A 23,822-nucleotide genomic window follows, 5' to 3' on the forward strand; every position below is an offset into this window, starting at 1 on the left:
AGTAGTTGGGACTACAGGTATGTGCCACCACGCTTGTCTAACTTCTATTATTTTTTGTTTTTGCTATTCTGTTGATGTTATTTTGTACAGTTGCTTTTGCAATACTGGGGTAAAGCAAACACTGAAAGATCATTCTTTTGGAATCATCAGACTTTCTTCCCCATCTCATAGTCCCAGCAAGTTGCACTCACTTTAAGGAAGGAAAAAAAAAAGGATTCTATAGGTATTGATATGTCTAATTCTAAGCATATACTCTTCATAGACAAGTTTATTTTCGGTTCCAGGAATTCAGTTTATTATCTTAACAGTCTGTAAGAGTAAGAGCAAGATAGTCACAGTTTCCTCCCTGAAGTGCTAATTTCATCTGAGTGTGATATTCCAACTGCTGTGGATCAGTAGGGAATTGTGTGTAAGAAATAAGCATCAGGGAACAGGGCACTTTGTTTTGATGAAACCACAGGTTGAAAAAAGCTTTTCACCTTTGTGCTAGCCTTTTCATATCTCCACAGTGTTGTTTAACCAGCAATATATGGAATGTCTTTTATGTGCTATGTGAAGAGAGGACACCCAAGAAGAATAAGAAAAAGAGCTTATAATTTAGAAAGAAATATAAAATAGGCACCCAAATAAATACATAATAAATATAATATGAGGCATCTTAAGTCACATGAGATACTACAATATAATGTGAAAACACAATTTTCACCTTCGTGAAATACTCTCAAGACTTACCGTGAAATGACTTACACACAATTCCCTACTACTCCACAGCAACGGGAATATCACACTCCACAGTGTTGTGGAGTTGAGAAGAGGCTAACACAAAGGTGAAGAATTTACTTCAAGTAAAGGTAACACTATACACAGACATGGAGGATTCCTAGTTTTCATTTCTGTAAATGGGAAAGGTCTATGTGAACCCGGTTATGGCAGGATGGAGGCAGCCAAACTAAGCCTACTTCTGCCATTTCTTTTGATACATTTGGCAGAGTTGATGTGGACATTTTAAGGAATAGGGAAATATATTGAAGAGGAAAGGGATAAAATAAAAATCAGTTAACTTATGACCTTGGCAAAATAGCAACTTTAAAGGAGGCAGCATCTTTCTGTTGTCAAGTTGCTACAAAATCATCTCTATGACCTTAGCACGAGCATGTTATCTCCAATAACATCTCTGCTCACTGGGCCTGGGGTGGGCATCCACCTCCCACCTCCCCAGCTCCAGCCACCATTCAAGTTTTTTCTTTGGGATTCTGTTTATTCAACAAATATTTGAATGCTTACTAGGTGCTAGGGATTGAGACAGGCACTGAGAGTGTGAAAGTTGTCAGAATCAAAATGGAGTCATTTGTGTTAAAAACTCTGACAAATAGAGGTGGGGAAAGCCATGAAGGGAGAGTTCCCAGGCTTGTATGCTTGATACCAAGAACTATCCCCAAAGACTCTGCAGAAACCACAATCTTGCACAAAAAAATACCTCTGCAAGGGCGTCTACCCAGCAACTGCCTGTCCAACCTCAAACTGGCGCCACCTTTGTTATTGATCCTTGAAGCCATGGATAATTATCTCAAAAACAATGTAATTCTCTTCACTTTTCCCTTAAAAGCCTTTACCTCCCTGAATACACACATAAGTGACTATGGCACACATAGTCCCACTGGAATGCCCTGTCCACGAATAAATATCATTTTCTTTTAGAGAGCCTCTCTCTGTTTTTTATTTAGGTTGGCAGAAGACTAAACATATACATGATCTTCGACTTGTGGAGCCTACAATCCAGCTAGAAGACAGAAATTAATCAGAAAATCACAAAAAATAAACATAATTTCAATGGTGATAGGTGCTACCAAAACAAACAACTCCTCCACACTGCTCCAAAAAAACACACAACTTAGTTTCAACCAGAGCAATGATAGGCTGAGTTGACCTGATTGTGAACATCAAGGAGGACTTCCCTGAGGAACAGATGACTGAAGGAGCACTGAAGGAAGTCTGCATTAACTAAATGAAGAGAAAGAAACAGCATATTCCAGCAGAGAGTGGGAAAAGTTTGTCCAAGTGCCCCATGCCAGGAAGGAACAAAGTCCTGGAAGCAGATCAATGTGGAGAAAGGGAAAGGAGGAAGGGGCAAGTTGACACAGGATGAAGCTGGTTGGATGTCAGATCACATGGAACGTTGAAAACCATGTAAGTAGTTTAGTCTTTATGCTAAGAGCAATGGGAAACTGTGGAGGATGTTCATGATCAGATTTGGGTTAAGCAAAATCACTCTGGGCCAGGTATGGTGGCTTATTATCTGTAATCCCAGCATCTTGGGAGGCTGACGTGGGCTGACAGCTTGAGCCCTGGAGTTTGAGACCAGCCTAAGCAACATGGTGAAACCCCATCTCTAGCAAAAAAATGCAAAAATAAGCCGGGCATGGTGGTGTGTGCCTATAGTCTCAGATACTCGGGAGGCTGAGGCATGAGTATTGCTTGAGCCTAGGAGTTTGAGGCTGCAGTAAGCCATGATTCTGCCTGCCACTTCACTCCAGCTTGGGGGGTTGAGTGAGACCCAGCTTCAAAAAAAATAAAATAAAATAAAATAAAATAAAATAAAATAAAATAAAAATAACTCTGGCTTCAGAGTAGAGAAGGGATTCTAGTAAGAGCAATGGTGGCTCCTGGTCTGTTGTAATTTTCCAGGCAAGAAATGATGGTGGTTTACACTACAGTGGTGATGTTAGTGGATATGGAGATGGGAAATGAGGAGGAATTCACAAAGGTTTTCTGGGTTACTCAATAAAAAAGGAAACATACCACAAAGCATAACACATAACAACTTTTTCTGCCAACATATTTGTTGGAGATTTGGAGGAAAAGATATGGTGAATGCTGGGGCTTGGATCACTCAAATTCTAACCCAATTTCCTTCTAATGTGCTTTTCTATAGTGGAGAGGCCAGAGAGAGAAAATTGCATTGCAAATTCCCTGCAGTTAGATTTGCAGATGTGGTTTAGAAGGTACCAACCCAATGCACTTACATAAGATGAATTCGGGAAAGAGGTAACAAGGGAAGAAGCAAGATTCAAGGCATACTTTTTGCTGGTGTGGCTTGTAACAGAAGGAGTAGGGTTCTGGCAATTCTGCCAAATCTTTCTGATTTGATAGGTGGCCTCCTAATGGTGGCAGGAGCTATGGCAATTGGCAGCCCAGTTTGGCAGTGCCTGGCACATAAATGCTTAAAACTCATGGGCTACTATTATTACACTTAGGATATGCAGCAGATAATAATATAGGATGTCTATGTGCTACAGAGACAGAAACTAAGGGATAATTAAATGCTCACCCCAACTTCTGAGGTAGTTCAGTCCTGAAGGGAATATTGTTTCATGGTTTAATAAAGTGTATGACATTAGTGTCCCTAAGCCCGTGTTATATTCCTTTTTACAAGTAGCCTACGCGCCACAGTATAACATGCTAAAAAACCTGATTCTGTCAAATGTTTGGGAGAAAGCTAGTCTATTGAAACTAAAGGAGGGCTGGGGGCAGTGGCTCATGCCTGTAATCCCAGCACTTTGGGAGGCCAAGGCTTGAGTTTGAGACTAGCCTGGGCAACATGGCAAAACCCTATCTCCACAAAAAATGCAAAAGTTAGCCAGGTGTGGTTAGTGGTGGTGTGTGCCTATAGTGCCAGCTACTAGGGAGGCTGAGGCATGAGAATCACTTCAACCCAGGAGTCAGAGGTTGCGGCAAACCAAGATCACACTGTGGCAGGCAAGGTCTCATGCAGGCCTCCGTAACAACTGTGTCAGTACCGACTGAGTGGATAAGTTCAATATGAAAAGCCAGTGTAAGAAAAGCCCACCAGGAGTTTTGCCTAGGCCTTTCCTGGGTCTGAAAGCATGACAAAATAATGAAGGAATTCTTAACAGGACTCATTTAGGATTAAACAAGTTTTATTGTGAGTCTGAAGAAACCCCCCGGGGTTCCACAAACAAGCTTATTGGGGGGGTCGGAAGGAACTCACCAAACCTCCATGATTTAGCAGGAGACAAGATAAGGGTAATCATTCCAGCACCTGGACCTATTCAGATTAAGTAAATTTACTTAGGCTCCAGAGGAAGGTCTTCAGGACTCAGACTTTAGTTATAGATTAAAAGAAGTTAATTATGTCTTAGATGAATGTACACTTACACGTAGACATATAACTTAGAAAGTATATAAGCTCTGGAAAACTTTGTAATTTGGAGTTGGTCTGGCGATGATTTCCAAGCCTTTTCCCTGTAACAGTTGTAAAAGAATGCAAAAATAAAAACTCTCTTCATCCTGAGTTCATCCGCATCTCACTATCGGGCCACAAGAAACAGCAGCCCAACACTTAGTTTGGCCTGGGAACACCACCACCACACTCCAGCCTGGGCAACAGTGAGATCTTGTCTCAAAAAAAAAAAAAAAAAAGAAAGGAAACTAAAGGTGAGCAATCCTCCTCTAGAATATCCCAGAAATCCCAGAAATTGTAAACAGCTGATGAAAAACAATTTAGAATTAGAATAATCTGTGACTTTTAGTTGCACTGATCATTTTTTTTTTTTTTTTTTTTTGAGACGGAGTCTCGCTCTGTTGCCCAGGCTGGAGTGCAGTGGCGCAATCTCGGCTCGCTGCAAGCTCCGCCTTCCGAGTTCAGGCCATTCTCCTGCCTCAGCCTCCCGAGTACCTGGGACTATAGACGCCTGAAACAACGCCCGGCTAATTTTTTTTTTTTTTTGTATTTTTAGTAGAGACGGGATTTCACCGTGTTAGCCAGGACGGTCTCGATCTCCTGACCTCGTGATCCGCCTGCCACAGCCTCCCAAACTGCTGGGATTACCGGCGTGAGCCACCGCGCCCGGCACACTGATCATGTTGACTTAAACTAAGCAGGAAATGTATCTGAACCAGGAAAACTAACAATGTTGCAACTTCCTCTACAAGGATAACTTTACTGTAATAAATAAGAATTTTTTTTTTTCAAAAGTTAAAAATGTTAACAAAGACATGCAGGAAATGGCTCTAGCTCCTAATTCCCAAAATAATTTCTCTCTTCTCTGAACACATTTTTGGTACCTCTCAGGACATTTTCCATTTTTTAGCTTGTGTTGTAGTTATTTATGTCCACATCTGATCTGCCCAATATAGAAAACTATAAAAGCACTGAAGGGACACTCACTGATTCATTTTTATTCACTTTGAAGTGCTTGCTAAGAATGATCCCTTATACAAAGCAGGCAATCTAATAAAGGAATTGGTGAATTTTTGAACAATCCTTGTCAAGAATTATACTAACAGTTGTAAAAGAATGCTTACAAGGTGTTCATATGCAACTAAATACTTTGATTCATTTTTCAGATAAAAGTGAAGGAGGAAGATGAGTAGGGCTGTACAGGTTTTAGAGGATGGCAACTCAGATTTAGACAGGTGTTTTTCCCACTTTCCACAAGCAAAAAGATGGCCGTTTAAGAGGGTTGGAGATTTAGCCTCTGACCATTCATAGGATGTATGATTATGGTCAAGACACTGGGAACTTTCTGGGCCTTGCTCCACCACCCCTTCATAAAAGAAGTTGATGAAGTGATAAACAATAGTTCCTCCTCACTTGTAATTGTATCAGAAAACTGAAGCTATTAGGGATCTTAAGTTCATCTAGCCCCAGAATGGCAATTCAGCATTATCTTAGATGCTGATCTTGGCCTATCAGTGGCAGCTTCTTGCAGTGTTGAGAACAATTCTGAGGCTCTATTTGGACTCAGCGGAAAAGGCAGCCTTGACTTAATAATGATGTCTGATACAAGGCAGGAGGAAAGTGGCAGCAAATAAGTCAAGATATGTCATCCCCAATTTAGCCCAATGCCTTCTCTTCACAGGAAAAAAATAAGACCAGAAGCTCATATTTTGAGTTTACCTTGTGCCAGGCACTGTGCAAATTGCTTTTACATTCACAATTGTATTTAATCCTTAGCTTTAAGAAGTTAGCATTATTATCATTCCCATTTTACAGATGAGGCTTAAGGAAACAAAATTTGCCTGAGGTTCACACCTTAGAAACCCATATCCATAAGCATTTCCCTGTATCGCCTCCTGTAGGCACTTACTATGTGTTATGCCAGTGGTTCTCATCGGGGGGATTTTGCCCTCCAGAGGACTTCTGGCAAAAGTCTGGAGATTTTTTGTTGTTACAACTGGGGAGGACAGGGCGTTCCTTGAATCTAGTAGGTGGAGTCCAGATATGCTGCTAAATGCACAAGACAGCACCCCTCCCCACCCCTTGCCTCCAGCAGGAAAGAATTATCTTTACCTAAAATGTTAATAGTGCTGAGGTTGAGAACTCTGTATGCAGGAACTGTTTGCAAATGGATGATCAAACTCTTCCTGTAGTCCAGCAGGTACATAATTATCTCCATTTTACAGACAAGGAAAGGTGATCACAGAATGAGGTGGTCATCACAAGACAGGAACTGAGTTAGTTTGATTCTAGAGGCCCTCAGTTTCCTTTACTATCAAAACATGCAAACTCAGGTAGCACCCGTGTACCTATTACCGATTTCAGAAGCTAAGACCACTGTGCCAAATGTGAAAAATTCCCACTGTGGTGGGCGTGTCTCCAAAGAGAAAAAGTATTTGTTCAACAGTTCAAAGAAGAGGGTCTCTAGGAACTCTTAATATGGAACCACTGATCTTTATTAGACATTCAAATCGTTATTTTAAAATAAGACTTTGAGGAGAAAGCTAATTTTAGAACATTAACAAGCTTTTTCAAGAATAATTAGCTCGTCTGGGCGCGGTGGCTCAAGCCTGTAATCCCAGCACTTTGGGAGGCTGAGACGGGCGGATCACGAGGCCAGGAGATCGAGACCATCTGGCTAACACGGTGAAACCCCGTCTCTACTAAAAATACAAAAAAAAAAAAAAAAAAAAAAACCCAACTAGACGGGCATGGTGGTGGGCGCCTGTAGTCTCAGCTACTCGGGAGGCTGAGGCAGGTGAATGGCGTAAACCCGGGAGGCGGAGCTTGCAGTGAACTGAGATCCGGCCACTGCACTCCAGCCTGGGCGGCAGGGCGAGACTCTGTCTCAAAAAAAAAAAAAAAAGAATAATTAGCTCTGCGTGGGTTTCAACTTTTCTTTTTCCTTTAGATTTTAGGAGCTGGAGAGCCTGGAAGCTTATTTAGGAGTAGAAGAGGAAATGAAACTATGAAAAGCCACAGTACAATTCCTTCTTTACTTGGGGACAAGGCACAATGTGAATAATTCTCTCATCCTGTCCAATTAACGCCTCAAGTATACACACACACACACACACACACACACACACACAAAGAGAGAGAGAATGTACACTCTATAATGATTTGATTTGGAAGACATTAATGAAAAAACCCAGAACGGCATGCTAGTGTAAACAACAAAGTCCTATGCAAATAACTTCCTTTCGGATTGAAGGTTGGTCTCCTACAGAAAAACCAATGCTAAAGAAACAGGCGGAGAGGCTGAAGATGGAGAGCAAAAGAAAAAGAAATAAAATAACTTGAACGAGGAAGGGGACTGGCAGAAGGAGGGCAGAGCAAGCCTCTCTCAGAGAGGAAGTATAGAAAAATGGAAGGAGGTTTGGGAAAACCCAGTCTAAGCTGCTCCGGCGGCGGGGCTGGGCGTGGGCAAGGTGCCTCCTTGGACTGTGCGCGCGCCTGCCAAACACGTCCTTCCACTACCCATCCAGCCACCTGGCGCTGGTCAGGCTTTGCGAGGTTGTTTAGGAACCGATTTGAAATCTTCTCCAATAAGCTTTTCCGTGTGCCGACGCAGGCGGCATGACAGTCGGTTTGCTAGGCAGCATCTCTGGCGCCTCCCGCCCTCGCCCGCCGCCTGTCAGATCCGAAACAGACAGTCCCAGACATTTCGCGAGGGGGATGGTTCCAGAAAGCGGAGATCTGAACGTGGTGAATGAAATGTGAACAAAATAGCTCCGGAAAGAGTCTCAGAAACCTTGAATTGGGGTCAGTTTGGAGACTGGAAATGCGACGAGCGCCTCAGGTGGTGGTTGGCAGGGGGATTTAACACTGTGGAGCCCTTTGTGCCAGGCGCCGAGCCCAGCGAGCCACGCGCGGTGCCCAGCTGGGTGAGGTCGGTCAGTTGGGTCTTCAGGGAGGCTAAATACCCTGTCTTTGCCATTCCCTTCGCCTGGAACGCTGTTTGCGAGACTGGGTGTGGCAGCTCCTTTCCCATGCTCAGGAATCTGGGTAAAAGCCACCCTCGCCTAGAGGCCCCTCAGGGTGAGCACCCCATCACGCACTAAACCACTTTCGAAAGCTGGGCTTGGCTCTCATCTCAGTACTAACAGTCCGTCAGCCTTTTATTTTGTGCATAGATATGTATATTCTCTTCTTTATTGTCTGCCTTTCCACAAAAATGCAAGCCCCGTGAGTTACAGGAGCCTGGTACGCCTTTCTCACAGTTGCAAGCTTGCAACTGCTCCTGGCACATAATAGGTGCTCAGTAAATGCTCATGCCCTTCCCACCCGCCACCTGCGGCACTCGACACATTTGCAGTCTGCAAACTGACCCCAAATCATCGGCTGCTTGCATTCGTTCGTGCTAGGATCAAAGAAGGCCATTGGGCTAGTGGGAAGTCAAGTCGGGTGGACTTTCCTGTCTTTCAGGGAGATTTAATAGTAACGACGGTGCTCTCCCGACCCCCTACCCCCTTGCACATAAACTGCACAGAACAAAATCACTCCGGCACGTATCTGCACGGCTGCCTCTGGAGGTAGGGTCACGTTCTCCGAGCCCCGGGTCTCACAATGATACTGTCCTTTGTCATCTCGCGCCTAGAGTGCTGCCTCCCCATATATTTCCTCTGTTTTCGACTCCTCTGCCTCAGTCTGACTTCCTCGGGAGGTAGAGTTCTCCCAGCCTGTGCGAACGAACGCAAGGGTCCCCTGGAGCCTTCTTCGTAAACCTGCCCCTCCCACTCTGCCTTCACTTCTTCCTCCTTCACTGGCCAGGAAGAGCCACTCGAGGAACAATTACCGAACGCCTACAGCGAGCAGGCACCGAGCTGGGCCGCCGGCAGCCCCCACACCGTGCCTCGCCGCTGCACTCGCCTACCTCCGCCCTCCCAACCCGTCCGGAATACCGGATCCCTAGTCCCCCGGCTGCGTCAGGGAATCCGCGGGTTTCTTCCGAGGGCATCGCCCCACCTCCTTCCCCCAAAGACAACTTATGATTGGTCGGAGCGTGCGTCACTCTACCGCCCTCCCGCCCCCTCGGGGCCCCGCCCCCTGGCCTCGCAGGCCCCTCCCCTGCGCTCCAGCCCCTGCGCGGCTTCTCTGGCTAATCGCCGGGCGGCGCGCGCCGAGAAGTTCTGGGCAAAGTACTCAGAACTGGCCGCGTGCTGGTGGCGCCCGCTAGCCGACCCGGGAGACGGGACTAGAGCGCGACGCGGCCAGTGCGCAGCGCGGCTCCGGCCCCGTCTGTCCGCGAGTGGCCATCCCCGCACCCGACTCCTGCGGCCGGTGCGAGAGCTGTCAGCTGCACGTTGCGGGGGGACCGGAGAAGCCGGTTTGCCTTCTCCCGGGTCTGTGCGCTAACCCCCGAGCCCGGCACCGGGGAACTAGGGAGCGTCTCAGGCTGCACAGCGCTCAGGTGAGTGGCGGGGCGCCTGCCTAAATGGGGCCGAGGTGTCGGGGGGCCTGGCGGCGGCGCGGGCTCGGAAGGGCTGCGGTTTGGGGGGCGCCGCAGGTCTCTGCAGAACCGGAGTCTGCCCGTGTCGGCCGGGGAGGATCCGGCCCTGGGGCAGACCCAAGCCTGGGAGCTCGCTCTCGGTGCCGGCTGCAGCTCCCGGGGAGGGAGGACCCGGTTCTCACCCACCCTAGGGCTCCGTCCCTCGAGGGACGATTCAGAGGATTGACCGCCAGGAGGAGCCGAGCGCAGGGGCTGGGGCGCAGGTGCGGGAGGACGCGGCGCGCGGAGCTGTCCTGGGCAGCGGGGAGGCTCTGCGCCGGGGCTGGAGGCTCAGGAAGCCTGGTTAATGGGCGGAGCGCGACGCTTTACCACATCCGCGGGATGGGGTACGCCGGTGAGACTGAGACAACGCTCTCGGGGCAGGCGCTCCGCTCGCCCGCCTTCCCAACCCCGGCTTGTCCAGATCCCCCGTGCCGGGCTGGAGCCCCAGGGCACATTCCTTTCCTGTCTAAATTTACGTATTCATCAGCTCTCTGGCCCCTTCTGGAAATTTTTTTCTTTTGACTTTCCAATTACTGCTGGTCAGATCACCTTTAGGCTCACCCTAACTCTTGTCTCAGTGTCTCTCACATTGGTCCTTTCCCGGAGGCCCTGCAGCATCTTAGTTCAGGGTCTTAAGGACTTACGCACTCTTTCTGAACGTTGTCTGCAGTTGGGTTTTCCTACCTCTGTCTCTGTTTATTCCATGGTCAGGTAAATTTTTTAAGTACTATCATCATAAGCCAGATACTCCCAGGCAGCCCCTTAGCACTGCCCAGCTTCCCGGGGAGCGTTCGTAGCCTCTGGAGTCGCTGATGGGCACTGTCGTAGGTCGTCCAGATACTTCTTAAGCCGGGGCGCGCCGCCCCTCCTTCGGCAACGCAACTTGCTTACTGCCTTCTGCACACTTGTGCTTGTCCTTCTACACCTCACAAGCTACCAGTCTCCCCAGGCAGGACTCTTGGAGCTGAAGGGACTGTGAAGTTTTCGGTTTCCATGTGTCTGCGTACTGCGCAGAGGTGCTTGAGACCCCCTCGGTGTTGCTGTGACCCTCAGAGTGTGAGTATTGGGATGAGGGCATTTAGAAATGTTTTAAACTACAGCTGCTAAAGAGATACTTGCACAGACAGGTGAAAGCGAAGGCCTGGTTTCTCATCATCTACACTGTACCCCGCAAGTATCATACAAGGTGATGTCCTCCTGGCTAAAGGAGATCAGTCAGGCAGGCCTGGGCTTGTATGCATCCAAGCTAAATGACCATCCCGTCTAGCCAAGCCACATCACCCGTTTGCTGTTGCTCGTAGAAGGTAAATTTCTCCCAGAAATTGTCTCCTTGGGTTATTGGGTTATCTGTCTTCTCTCATTAGGATGTAAGTACCAGGAATGCAGAGATCTTGTCTGTCTTGTTCATCACTTGATCCTCTGTGTCAAGAACACATAGTAGGTTTGCAATAAACATTTGTAGAATGAATAAATGAAACCTTCTCTGTAAATATGAGGAATGAGATTTCATAGCTGATTTTGATTTTCATCTTTATCCTTAATTTACTATTGGGAAAATTAACAAATAGCAATACTAGGAACTTTTGTAGATTAACTCATTAAATTTACAGAAGTCTGTTAGCTAGGTATATTTAACCAGATGGGAAATTGAGGGTCCAGCAGGTTAACCAGTGTTGCCAAGGTTATCCTGGCAGAACTAGGATTCCAGCTCATTTTGTCTCTATTGTGCTGGACCTCTTCCAATAAACTAAAATGTGGTTTCCACCATTACAGCTAATAGACGTTTAGCTTTATTTGTATCAAAAGCTATGGCTTAGCCAAAAGATTTACTGTTTTCTTACTGAGATATATTTCAGTAATCGCTAATAGTTACATCATAAGCCAGATACTCCCAGGCTGCCGCCATAAGCTGTAGTTTTCTTTTTCCTTTCCTTTCCCTTTCCCTTTCCTTTCCCTTTCCTTTCCTTTTCCTTTCCTTTCCTTTCCTTTTGACGGAGTCTTGCTCTGTCGCCCAGGCTGGAGTACAGTGGCATGATCTCGACTCACTGCAAGCTCCGCCTCCGGGGTTCACGCCATTCTCCTGCCTTAGCCTCCCGGGTAGCTGGGACTACAGGCTCCCGCCACCACGCCCGGCTACTTTTTTGTATTTTTAGTAGAGACGGGGTTTCACTGTGTTAGCCAGGATGGTCTCCATCTCCTGACCTCGTGATCCGCCCGCCTCGGCCTCCCAAAGTGCTGGGATTACATGTGTGAGCCACCGTGCCCGGCTGGTAAGCTGTAATTTTCACCATCTTGCTGGGCAGTGTTGTGAGGTTATCTCCATTTTTCAGGTGAAGAATTGGAAACCGAGGTTTAGGAACCTGCCTAAGGTCACCAATAAATTGCTGAGCTAGATTTTTTAATAGTCTGACTTCAATTCTTGCCCCACTATTTAATTAGATGTTAACTCATGATAAGAGTCCAATGATACAGATATTAAAACCATCTGAGATTGTGCTGTAAACTTTCTGGTGCCGATCTCAAGTGTCTAGTTGTACTGTTTTCAGAATCCTTGAGACTCTTACTGCCATTGATTTTTGTGGTTGCGTTTATGGTTTGTGGGCCTGGTGGATTGGGGACTTTTAATCCAGAAGGAAAGGAAATCCTCCTTTCATCTAAATCTAAAGAGAAATCTGATTGGTTTTACTCACTGTGGTAAATGAACTCTCAAGTAATGCTTTATACCTCTTAAAGAAAGTGCTGGAAAACCAGCTAGTTCCTCTGTTCTCTAATGCAGAGTGGAGAGTTAGAAACTGCTACTAATTCCAAAAGCTTCTGCAGTAGGCTTTCAGTAAAACAACTACATTTCAACTCCACTCTTGCACTGATACTGAGGGTGAAAAGTTGGGGAAGAGTGGCATGGGTACCACCTAAAGGACTCATGGCAAAATGGGATGGGGAAGGAATTAGTGATTCCTTCTTTCTTCTACTTCATTCCAGTTTGGGTGCTGGTGTAACATTTCCCTCTGCATAAAGGTCTGGATAATGCAGTTTTATTTATAATGTGCTTCTTGGCAGTACTGTATTTTCCTATTTGTTAATTCTATTTCAAGAGTACTCCAGGAAGGTTTGGAGAACCCTGCAACCTGGAATGCCTGAGGAAGAGATTGAGGTGTAGGATACTAGGGAAGATGGACACTGTTAGGTGGAAAAAGTCTTCCATGCATTAATTGAGAGTTGTTTATGGTTCTCTGCACATTCCTTTCCTGTCTAAATTTGCATATTCATCAGCTTTCTGGCCCCTTCTGGAAATTTTTTTGTTTTTTTTTTGATTTTCCAGTTACTACGTTCAGATCACCTTCAGGCTCACTGTAACTCTTGTCTCAGTGTCTCTCACACTGGTCCTTTCCTGGAGGCCTTGCAGCATCTTAGTTCAGATTCTTAGGGACTTCTGCATTCTGGCCTAACATTGTCTACAGGTAGGTTTTTCTACCTCTGTTTTCCTGTCTCTGTTTTCATGGTCAGGTAAATTCTTTAAGTACTGTCATTATGTTGTTAAAAATTATTGGGTGGCTTATATAGTGAATAACATTAATGACAGTAGTAACAGCTGCTGAACTTTTATGTGTCGGGTGCTGTCATAAGTTCCTGTACGTGCATTATTGCATTTAATCCTCAGGGCAGCATCAAAGCAGGCATTGTTATTATACCTCTAGTCTCCAGATGAGCCTAGGAAAAGTTAAGTTCACAACTGCTTTGCAACTAACATGGTGGATCTCAGACTCAATCCCCAAGTTATTTTCTCTACTTACTTGCACATAGATTCCTTAGCCTGAAGTCACGATCCAGCAGACTGGGCTCAGCTTTGGCCTCATCCCGTCATTCCCCAACCCTGTGAACTGGTAGTCTGAGTTTTATTAATCAACAAAGGATTTTGCCTTTGTCCATGCACTCCTGTTGCCTAGAAAGCTCTCTGGTCTCTCCGTGTGAAAACCTAAGTCTTTCAAAGCTGGACTCATAAACTACTTTTGTCAGCATAATCTCTCTAAACCCAATTTCCCAGAGCATTTGGTTTTTTAAAATATGAGAAACTTCCCAGTTCAGTTTCTGATCACAAAGTATATTGCTGGTGTCCTTCCTTCCTTCCTTCAGCACTTCTTACCTTTTATCTTCCCCTATTCCTCTCATCCTGTTGCCTCCTGTGCTAGTAATTTATTCAAACTTACTGCCTCCCTTACTAGATTTTAAATGCCTTGAAGGCAGGGTGAATGTGTGTTCCTTAGGTTTCTATTCCTCACGTCACTAAACATGGTGTCCTATCTATAGTAACTGTTCAATTGAAAAAAATATTAATTATATTTGCTTGCATTTTGTTAGAATATTCTCTGAAAAGGTAATTGGAATGTGACATTTTGTTTTCTAGTTTTCTAATTTGTTTTAATCCACAGTATTTTATGCCATCATCATTTTATGATGAAGCAATAGAATATGCCATCATCATTTTATGATGAAGTAATAGGATTTCTAGTTAAATCCACGAAAAGCACCTGTTCTGGTTGCTCTCATCTTTGGACCAAGGAGATATTGCAAGGAGATCTCAAATTCACATGTATAATAATCATTGTCTGTAGAATAAATATTTTGCCTATGTTATGTACTATTTTTTCGTATCTATGGTAATGCTGTTAATAAAAATGTACTAAAATTGTTATGGAATTCAAATGGAATTTTTGTGAATATTTTATGGATCAATGAATATTTCACATTTTAAAGCAGATTTGCAAGACCTTCTCTGAATCAGCTCCTGCTTCCCTGTCTAGACTCACTGCTTCCCTGTCTAGACTCATAGCTCACCACTCACCATTGAGACACAATTCACATATTATACCGTTCATCCGTTTAAAGGTACAACGTTTAATGGATTTTAGTATATTCAGAGTTGTGCAACCATCACCATCATTTTAAAAAATTTATCACCCGCTAAAAAACATTTGTACCCATTACCAGTCATTCCCCATACTGCCCATCCATTGCCCCCGTCCCCACCCACTAATCTACTTTATGCCTGTATAGATTTGCCTATTCTGGACATTTCATATAAGGGGAGTCATATAGTATGTGGCCTTTTGTGTCTGGCTCCTTTCACCTAGTATGTTGTTTTCAAGGTTAATTTTTGTTGTAGTGTGTATCAGTACTTCATTCCTTTTGATTGCCTAGTAATACCCCATTATATGTATATACCATGGTTTTATTTATCTGTTTGCTAGCTGATGGGACTGGCATTTCTAAAAAAAGTTTGATTCTAATGCGACCCTAATGTGTAGTCCTGAAGTTCCTTTGAGCCCTGTTCGCTATTTTATCGTGGAGCTAGAACAGAACCTGGCACAAGATAGATGCGTAATAAACATTCAAATGACTGCAGCATTTTACTAAAAGTGTAACTCCTATTATGTTGCAGTCAGCAAAACGTCTCGTCGTTAAAAAGAGGTCCTCATAGTTGATTTTTTAGATACTGATTTGAACAAGCCAACTGTTAAAAAGAGTCAAGGAACTTTGAACATGGCTACAATGCTACAGTTTTTAGGATTTGCTTTGAAATAATCTGGGGGTGAGGAGGGGGAGTACGGAGGAAACAAGGCTGTCCGTGAGCTGATGATCGTTGAGGCTGGGTGATGAATTCTCTATCTGTGGTGTCTGCTGGGCAGCCATTGGTCGCATGTGGTTATTCAGCCTTTAAAATGTGGCTAGTCCTTACTGAGAAGTGCTGTAAGTATAACACACACACTGAGTTTCAAAGACTTAGTATGAAAAATAATGTAAAAATACCTCAATTTTTAAACATCACATATTGAAATAATATTTTGAATATATTGTAATAATGTGTAATTAAAACTAACTTGTTTTCTTTTACTCTTTGTCTACTTAAGAAATTAAAATTACATCTATGGCTCCTATTAAGCTGGGCAGTACAATGCTATACTTTTGTATATATTTGAAATTTTTCATAATAAACAGTTTAGAAATATCAAAGGCATCTTTTAAAAGTCTTGAGTATCATATTTTTATAAAGGATTCTTCTGGTATGAAAGGATTGGGAAATATTGATTTTTTTCAAAGATGCTTCTTTGCAGAAGCTTATAGCAGGCAGGCTATAGCCTTCCAATATCATTCCTGGACTTATTTAAGCTATGTGAACATTTAAAAATTCTTTTGTAATAATAAATGGAATAGCAGTGTGACGAATTGCTTCTTTAGTTATTAATCTAAATGATTTTGTTGTAAAGTTGATGAAATATTTCCTTCATCTTGGAAAAATACAGAAGACTCAGTGGTAATTTCCTTGTTCTTAGTCACATTGTTTATACCCCTGAAATTGAATTTTCTCTGGACTTGGTTTATAACCGCCTCTCCCTAAGTCTGTTGTTTGAGAGCTAGAATATGGTTGTTTCTAGATGCTCCAAGACCCCTTGAGTAAGAGTGGAATATGATTCTTAGGGAATAATAATAATAATGTGTGGGTTTAAAGCCAAGAAGCAAATTTCTTACATAAAAATTTCTTTAGATGAAAATTATGTTGCTGTCTATATGTCTGTGTTTACTTATGAAAAAAATATCTGAGGTAATCAACCCAGTTCTCTGAGCGAGTGTGGGCTGGATGAACAATCTTAGCGGAATCCTCATCTGTGATTTCTGAGATTGCGTGAGAGTAGATCTGAATTAAAAAATAGCTTAAATGTAAAGCAGAACAGAATCAAATTGCAATGAGCAATCCAGTGCGGTATTGGCAGAGGATCCCTGAACAGTTACTGTAAATAAAGTTTGCTATTTTGTTTACCCTCTACAGTTAAAATACTGAAATCTTTATTTTTAGTGTTCTGTGGGTCAGATACGTTCCTCAATGTAACATTTCTCCAAACATGTATTAAAATGTAGTACTTGTAAAGATTTGCACCTCCACTTGTAAAGGTTTTCTGTCTTGATATCAAATATCGTAATGGTTACAAGAACTTTAAAATTATAGTTTACATCTTATAAAATATTTTTCCCTCCCCAAGTAACTTGTGGTGGACAGTCATCTGAAATGTTTAGAAGCTAAAGCTAATATATATGTTTTAATCTACATATATGTATACATATGTGTGTAGATATTTATGTATGCATATATTTTTTAATCTCAGCAACTCCTATTACATTTGAAGCAGATGCCTCCCTAGAATTAAAGCATGCACTAAGATTTTTGCTCATACATTTCACAAATATTTATTAAGCACATGCCATGTGCCAGACACCAGTCTGGGTGCAGGGGATGTGGTGATGAATTGAACAGATATGGAAACCTCCCTTCAAGGAGCTTACAGACTAGAAGGGGATGTAGACATTAAAGAGTTGCAGAGAGTTCATTAATTACAGTGGGGAGATGTGGCTCAAAGGGAGTGAGTCTGGGTTTTAACTGGGACCCTGGAGAGAAAAGTTTCATTGTTTTTGTAGGTTGTGATTCAGGCTGCTGAAGGGGGAGAAAAGAGAATGTGGCTGGGGAATCCTCAAAGGAGGATGAGAGGAGCAGAGTCCTGCCCTTTTGTGTCTTTCTGCCATTGCTAGAGGGCATGTAGAACTGAGTGGGAGGAGGCCTTAACTCCTCTTTTGAGGTTTTGAATTTCTCTCTCTGATAGGACACACCGGTTTGTTTATTTGCTAATGCGAGTTGAATCCAAAGTTGAGTTTTTAACACCTTTGTAGCAGAAACAGAATGATATCTAACAACCTGCCCTCCAGCATAGCCCTGCGTGGAGCTTAAAATAACTTGCTGGCTGGATTCTAGTGTAGCTCAGTTGTCTGGCATCTGAGGCACAGTGGGTTAGCGGTATGTAAAGCCTAAAAGAATACAGGGAAGCCCACTTGGGTTTTTCTCAGGTGTAGGGCTGCTTCGTGCAAATTCCTGATGTATACAGAATTAACTGAGGTTTCCTTCAGAGCTTGTTGGAGTTATTAGGGAAGGGGAAACCATCCTTCCTTTGAAGGTGGAGGTAATTATGAATAACAGTGATAACAGTGGCAGCCATTAGCTGTTGGGCGCTCCCCATGTGCCAGGCTAAGTGCTTTACTTACACTACCTCTTTAGATCTTACAACTTAGGAGGTGGTTACTATCATTCCAGTTTACCAGTGTTAAAACAGAGACTGGGGAGCAGTCACGTGCTCTTTCGTTTTTCCAACATCCCTTTACCCTTCCTGATTTCCATTCGATAAATCACTTCTTGCCTCTGGATATATAGTCTGCTGGGACCAGAAGGAGGGGCCCCATTCCCCTCAGCTGTGGTCCTGTGAGCCAGGTCAGTCACATGCCTCTCTCTGGACTCTGGGTGTGGGAGGGTCATGGAGAGTCTGCTGTGAGATGTGTCATGGCCAGACCATCTGTGCATACAGCTTTGTTGTGGTGTAGCTTTCTATCCCACAGAGCTGTGCCCAGGCTTGCCTCTCCAGCCTCCTCTTAGTTCCTTGAACTGGTTTTTTTTCTAATACATGTTCTTTGGCTTCATTTACCAAATTGTTTTCTGTTGCTTCCACCCAAAGAACCCTGGCTATCCAGTCTTAGAGAGGGTGAAGTAGTTTCCTGTGGTCACACAGAGAGCAAGCAGCAGAACTGGGGTACAGTTAGGTCATTCAGCCTCTATTGCCAAGCCCTTGACCAGAGACCTCTTCTGTGTGCTGAACAGCATTGGACTGGCAGTCCCAGGAACTAGATGTAGTTCCTGTGGTACCTGCCTTTGGGGCCTTGGGCCACTCCTCTTTGAGCTGGACAGGGTAGATGGGATGAAATCTGTACATATCTAAGTGACACCCAGTTTGAGAGGATTTTCCTGTCTGAGACTTTTGGACACATTTTGTCCCGGTTTTCTAAAGGCTTTTACTTTGAGGTTTGAGGAACGGTCTGAGGCAGTAGTTTTCAAAGTATGACTCCAGGAGATGTATCAGTGTCACCTGGGAACTTGTTAGCAGAACTTGGGTGGGGCCCAAACCCATAGAATTGGAACTCTGGGGGTGGAGTCCAGAAAACTAGTTTTAGCCCTTCGGGTGATTATGATGCACACTAATGTTTTAAGCCCCTGACATTTTCATTTTATTAAAAACAATTTGTTATGTACAAGGTGCTACCTAGAAGCAGGGAGCAGGCAAATGTTAATTAACCAACAGCCCCTGACCTCAAAGAATATTCACTTCAGTTCAGGATATATATGTTTATAGCACTCCTCCTTCTCCCTACAATTGTGTTTTTTATATTTATATATCTGTCTGTATCTCTATATATCGATCCATCTTTTCTCTACTTATATAAACAAGATACTAAAGTGCCATAGGAGCTCAGGAGGAGTGAGGGAGATGCTTTTGCAGAGAAGTGAGTGTTTGAGACATGTCTTGAAGGGCACATAGAATTGAGATAAAGAAAGGGATGAAGGGGCCGAGTGCGATGGCTCATGCCTGTAATCCCAGTACTTTGAGAGGCTGAGGCAGGCAGATCACCTGAGGTCAGGAGTTCGAGATCAGCTTGCCCACATGGTGCAACCCAGTCTCCACTAAAAATACAAAAATTAGCTGGGCATGATGATGGGCACCTGTAATCTCAGCTACTCAGGAGGCTGAGGCAGGAGAATCACTTGAACCTGGGAGGTGGAGGTTACAGTCAGCCAAGATGGTGCCACTGCACTCCCTGGATGACAAGAGTGAGACGGGAAAGGTAGGAAGGACGTTCTAGGCAGAGGTGGTAGGTAGGATGAGCCAAGGCATAACATTTTAAGAGTTGATGGACTATCCAGTTTGATGAAGAGAAGGACTGTGTAATGGGAAAAGTAAGAGCATACAGGAGTGGAGAGGTAGATTAGGGCCCAAGTGGTGTAAGTCCTAAATCCCATAGTAAGTCCAAAGACTATTCTGTAAACAGCGAACAAGGAGGTGACAGGGTAAGAGCTATCTTAGTGGAAAGTGTTCTGGTGGTGACAGAGAAGGGCAGAGGCTGGGAGTACAGGCACAAAGTGATGACACCTGAACTGGGATGGTCACAGTGAGAGGAGGAAAAAGACAGATAATATCAAAATACTGGGAAGTTATAATGATAGCCCCTAGAAACTAGGAGTTGGGAGTAGGGTTGAGGGAGAAAGCAAAGATGATTCCACAAGAGATAATAAGTGGTGTTGGTACAATCAGGCAAAAAATAAAATAAATTCCACATGGATCAAAACTTTAAAACAATTAGAAGTACAAAACAATACAATACACTTTTAATAATAAGATGAAAAATCCTTTCTAGATAGGACACAAAATCCAGAAGCTATAAAATAAAAGATTGATTTATTTGATTACATATCATTTTTGTGGGGTCAGTTTTTAAAAATGATGTCAAAAGGCAATCAACACATTTAGGAAAATGATTGCAATTCATATCACAAAGACCTACTTTTATCAGTATATAAAGAACTCCAACAAATCAGTACGAGAAAGGCCAGTTACTGTAAAGGCAAAGAGTTTGAACACATAGTTCACGAAATGGCATGCAGATGATTCTTAAACATATGAAAACTTTAACCTCACTCATAAAAAGAGAAAATGCAAATGAAAACTTCATTGAGATGCTATTTTTCACCTGTCAGGTTGGCAAACATCACAAAATGTGATAATAGTGTTGGCAAAGGTTTGAAGAAACAGGTATTCTGTATACATCGTGGATGGAAATATAGATCGGTCCAAACTAGCAAGCCATTGGCAGTATCTGTCAAAATTGCAAATGCATGCACTCTTTGACTCAGCAATAACAGTCCTAAGAACTTTATCCTACAGATATGCAAAATTCACAAAATGATGTATATGCAAAATTGTTTCTTGCAGTATTTGAATAAATATCAGATTACAAGTAACTTAATTTTCATCAATAAGTACTGATTAAAAAATAATGGAGCTGTTAAAAATGAGGCAGCTCTACATTTTCTGATATGGAATGATATGTGAGATTTATTGTGAAGTTAAGAAAGTAAAGTATAGAATATCCATATATATATTTTGTATGTGTATATACATATACACATGGACATATATTCATACGTATATGCATACATAGTTAAAACTGGTGGGCTGAGGCTGGTGCTGTGGCTCACACCTGTAATCCTAGCACTTTGGGAGGCCCAGGTGGGCGAATCAGCTGAGGTCAGGAGCTCGAGACCAGCCTGGCCAACATGGTGAAACGCTGTCTCTACTAAAGATACAAAAATTAGCTGGGCGTGTTGGTGTGTGCCTGTAACCCCAGTTACCCCGAAAGTGGAGGCAGGAGAATCACTGGAACCCGGGAGGCAGTGGCTGCAGTGAGCCAAGATCACGCAACTGCACTCCAGTCTGGGTGACAGAGGGAGACTCCGACTCAAAAAAAGCAAAAATCCTGGTGTACTGAAGCCAGTTTACACCGGTATGTGGGAACCAACTGTACATGACTTCCCAAGCCCTTGGCTGATTACTTCATGTTGGTAATTTGAAGCCAGCCACAGTGGGGTATTTACACCATGGAAATCAGGAAACACAAGACACGAGAACATTTTTGTTTTTGTTTTTCCAGAGAGCTGGTTGATAAATGTTTAATTGTACTCACTGTATATATATAAATATAAAATATCTTTTGAAGGTTATAAAAGAGGTTGCTATAACATCAGACTCTCCTAGGAAGGAGTAACGAAAGGCAGGATAGGTATGAAGTTGAACTTATACCTTTTGAATATTGTTCCATGTAAATGTGTTACTTATTTGGAAGTAAATGTATAAAGCAAACCAAAAAGTAACTGCAGAGTTTCAGGCCTATGTGACTGTGTTATTTCTGGTGCCATTGACTACTGCTGGGGAAAACAGGAAGATGAGTAGATCTTAGAGAAAGAGAATGCTTTTGGTTTTGAATATGCTGAGCTTTAAGTGTATGGGTGGTATCAGTACAGACATGTCCAGCAATAGCTCAAGAGAGAGGGCAGAGCTGTTGATCAGTTCTAGGAGTCAGCAGTTTAGTTAAAATTGTGACACTTAAGGTGGCCCTTACCTGTAGAACCTTTGAGGCAGGTCCCAGGAGAGAAAGGGGGAAGCATGTGGTACCTTGGGGAAGGTAAGCCGAGAGATGGGTAAGGAAAGGGTAACTAGTCACAAAGATTGGAGGATCATAAAATAATAACAATGGTAGTTTCTTAAATGAAGTATTTGCTGGAAGTGAGACACTATTCTCTGTACTTTTTGAAAGAACATCATCTGATTTAATTCTCACAATCATTCTCTGGGGTGGGTACTTTTTCCATGATAACCGTTGAGTTGGGGAGGGTAATTTCAAAGAATAAACCAGGAGAGATCTCATGGGAAGGGTGTTAATAGAGCAGGACCTTGAAGTGTGATACAATTTCAAAAGGTAGAGAAATGGGAGAGAAGGACATTTCAGGTAGAGGGGAGTGATGAGCAAAGGTGGAAACAGGGTTATCCCTTGCAGCTGTAGGGTAAGAATTCATGGGCACCCAAGGGTGGTACATGGCTACTTCATCCTCTGGTCATTGGAGAGCCACAGAATGTTTTGAGCAAGGTAGGATGTGTTAATCTGTTCAACTGGTAGTCAAATACAAATGTTAAGTGTTGTATGATTGGAAGATTTCTGTGTGTACGTTGTGGGAAGGAGGGATGATAGGAAACAGGAAAAATTACCGTAAAAATTTGAGATAATGTAGATGGCCTGTGAATACAGATTTAGACTGTCTGCGAACAGGCATTGTGATGGTTTATGCAAATTCAGTCTCTCAAGCTGAATTTGCCTGTGTGGCAGTGTATTGCTTATCTTATGTATTAGTCACTTAGGGGATGTTTTTCGTATATTTTCCAGAAGACTGTGAATGGGGAATAAGCAAAGGGGCGGGAAATAAAGAAATGATTATTTGTTGACATACATTTGTGTGTATGTGATTTATATATGAGTTTTGCCTGGGAAGTAATGATCAGCCTCATGAGGCACACACAAGCCCAACCTCTTTAGAGAGGCACTGTGTTTGTACTAGCAGTTCTTTTACCTTATAAACATACATATACACAAACATAGTGTAAAATTCCACCCTAATTAGGTTTTCAGCTTAGTCTTTCTCTGGGCCAATGTCTTCTTTAAGTTTGTTTTGTATGTGTGTCATTATGGAATGATACAAATAATAGGGTGTCAAAAAGCAGAGTCTTTGGCCTAAACATTGCTCAGAAAAAGGATTGCTTGGCCTTCTTCGTGCACACCTGCCAATGCATCATACTTCTGACTTGTAATTCCTGTTTTTCTAGTCTTTCATCCTGTGGGGCAAAATAACATTCCAGCTTGTTTGTTACTTTCAGTTCTGCATCATTTGTTCCTTGATTAAGGGCCTGGAAGCCCCGCTTGTTTGTGGCATCCAGAGGTCTTATTTTCCTGCGTGTATCTAGTTAGGTGTAGATAGATCTTTATATTAGATGACTGCCTTTTCCTACCCACAGATAAGATGCCTTTGTCTGACGGATGCTAGGGGCCAGAAGCACAGGATGTGGGAGTTTGGTTTCTTTTGTAAAATGTGCAGTGTGTGGTCTCCACAGGTGCTGGATTTCTCTTCGTGGTTAAGAAATTCCCAGTCTGGGGAAAATACCCATGTTGTAGGAAGTGAGATCTGTGGGTCTTGCTGTAGCTAGTTAACTCAGGCTGAGGTTATAGCAAGTCATGGACCTCCCACATCGTTTTGAACAGTACTGTTTCTCCTTCTCTCAGAGGACTTGTGTGTGACTTAGCCAGGTGTCAATGGATGTGAAGGGGGTTTGGAGGAAACAAGGGCAAGGCAACATTCTGGCTGGGCAGGGAGCCAGCTGGAGGGGTGGGGCCACATGAATGGGACACACCCTTGAGGGCAATGGTTCTGAACCTCAGCAGTGTCAGAGTGTCCTGGAGGGACTGTAAAACAGTGAGTTGAGTCCATGGCAGTGGCTCCTGCCTATAATCCCAATACTTTGGGAGGCTGAGGTGGGAGGATCGCTTGAGGTTAGGAGTTCAAAACCAGCCTGCTCAGAATAATGAGACTCAGTCTCTACAAAAACAAACAAATAAATT

At 43.4% G+C, this 23,822-nt stretch overlaps 1 protein-coding gene across 5 annotated transcripts in view; it reads left to right on the forward strand.

Annotated features, from left to right (window-relative positions):
• Window positions 1-9,330: 9,330 nt before the first annotated feature.
• Window positions 9,331-23,822, forward strand: part of OSBPL3 (oxysterol binding protein like 3) — a 183,671-nt gene continuing 169,179 nt past the window's right edge. For all 5 annotated transcript variants that reach the window (XM_010375927.2, XM_030932420.1, XM_030932422.1 and 2 more), the window contains exon 1: window positions 9,331-9,653. The gene's annotated coding sequence lies outside the window, so the exon portion shown is untranslated. The remainder of the gene's footprint in view (window positions 9,654-23,822) is intronic.

This window comes from Rhinopithecus roxellana, chromosome 6 (genome assembly GCF_007565055.1).
Source record: "Rhinopithecus roxellana isolate Shanxi Qingling chromosome 6, ASM756505v1, whole genome shotgun sequence".
Classification (NCBI taxonomy): domain Eukaryota; kingdom Metazoa; phylum Chordata; class Mammalia; order Primates; family Cercopithecidae; genus Rhinopithecus; species Rhinopithecus roxellana.